This window comes from Amblyomma maculatum, chromosome 10 (assembly GCF_055883805.1).
Source record: "Amblyomma maculatum isolate TAMU_Amacu chromosome 10, ASM5588380v1, whole genome shotgun sequence".
Lineage (NCBI taxonomy): Eukaryota > Metazoa > Arthropoda > Arachnida > Ixodida > Ixodidae > Amblyomma > Amblyomma maculatum.
The window spans coordinates 177,835,286-177,836,997 of record NC_139353.1 but is presented as its reverse complement, the minus strand read 5'-3'; the positions used below and the strand labels follow the sequence as shown (position 1 = coordinate 177,836,997).

Here is a 1,712-nt window from a genome sequence, read left to right as displayed (position 1 = left end):
GTCATAATTAGAATTCTTGCGTGATCTTCGGAACGAGAGGAGGAGGACAAAACATTTGTATTTATTTAGTCAGCAGAGGGGACCTTTTGTGTATGAAAAGAATTTATTGCAAATCTATGAAGAGACAAACATTGTTAAAACAATGAAAGATCTCCGCACGAACACAACACACATTTTGGATTTGAAAGCGCCTGCATGGGAACCTTCTTCGCAAGCACAGCGCGAAATTCTTATTTTTGATTTGGAAGTCGCCACCCCTTGGGGTGGGTGGGCTGTTTCCAGCTGTAGTGCAATGCCGGACCAACCCGCGGCGGAGTTGAAGCAAGCTTCAAGCACTCCGCCGAAGCACAAAGATATGTTTAATATCTCAGGTTCATGTCGGACCCATACAAGATATTAAGCTGATAAGAACGGTTTAAGAGAATTTTATTGCTGCTGAAGGTTCTGGTACAGGACAAGGCTTCATGATGATCTTTTGACAACGCAATAAAGGGCACTTACAAAAATGTTACAAGAATACAATGAGCATTCAGGCATACAAATGTGCTATTTGGTTATTACATCCTACTGGTGTTTTACACATGTGGACACTATGCAGCATCTTGCGTACAACGCAAGGAGAAGATATGCAAGTAGACAAAAATACAGGCAAACACTCGTTCACCTTCCTAGTAAGGAAGGATGGACGCGGCCACTTTTACATTAACAATGGAAATGAAGCGCGTTGACCAATGCAGGAGGAAGGCCTCCTCCCCGAGCATTACAAGTTCTTCATTTAGATGCCTCAATAAAAGGGTTCTGAAACGATGGAGCAGAGGGAACATGGCTCTCTGCGGGCGTCCCCGCAGACACGCATATCCTCTCCGCTTCCAAAGTACGAAAGCGCCAATGCACATGATGAGTTCGGCGAAGGCATCTCGGTGACGGCTTTGCCACTGAATGTGTGTCTGAAACATGAGGGTTACAAGGCGCCAAAAAATGCGCGCAACCTGACATTCGTAGACGGCGTGATTTAAAGTTTCGGTGCGACCGCATTGCGGGCATGAGGCGGAGGGCGCCCCGCCCCACGCCGCAAGACGATCGGCCGTGGGTAGCCCTTCCCATTGCCGGAGCCAAGTAAAGCTTCTTACATCTGCTGGGAGGGAAACAATGGTGCGATTCATCTGCCTTCTTTTGCGCATTTTCCTGCATTGGTCATCGTCAAGAGCTTGGAGCGCTACACCTTCACAAAGCTCGCTCGCAGTCATTTCTCTAGGGTCACATTCAGGCATCGTGTTATTAAAGAAATGCAATGAGTTAATTACATTCATGTAAAAGGGTGGCGGTCTCTCAGCCTCCGGGCCCTTCCGAACAGGAAGATCAAAGAAACGACGCGACATACCCATTAGGTATGAGGACAGCTCACTGCCTCGATACATTGTGTCAGAAATCAGGTCCCACATGGTTTTCAAGGCCAATGAACGACACAAGACATCAAGATCTGGGATGCTGAAGCCTCCCATGTTGGTAGGGAGTCGAACAAAAACTCTTGCCACGCTTTCCGCATGGCCATCCCAGAAAAATGAGCCACACAGGGTGGCTAAACTCTGAAGGACTCGACGAGGAGGACGTGCGACCTTGGCAATATAGAAAAGAGATGCTATGATGGAAGTTTTGATCAGGTATGCGCGTTCTGAGAACGGTAGGTGAAAGGTTTTGGCTATTTCTGTTCG

General features: G+C 47.4%; 1 pseudogene; it reads right to left on the bottom strand.

Annotated features, from left to right (window-relative positions):
• Positions 1-262: 262 nt before the first annotated feature.
• LOC146178012 (U2 spliceosomal RNA) lies at positions 263-424 on the bottom strand (annotated as a pseudogene).
• Positions 425-1,712: the final 1,288 nt, after the last annotated feature.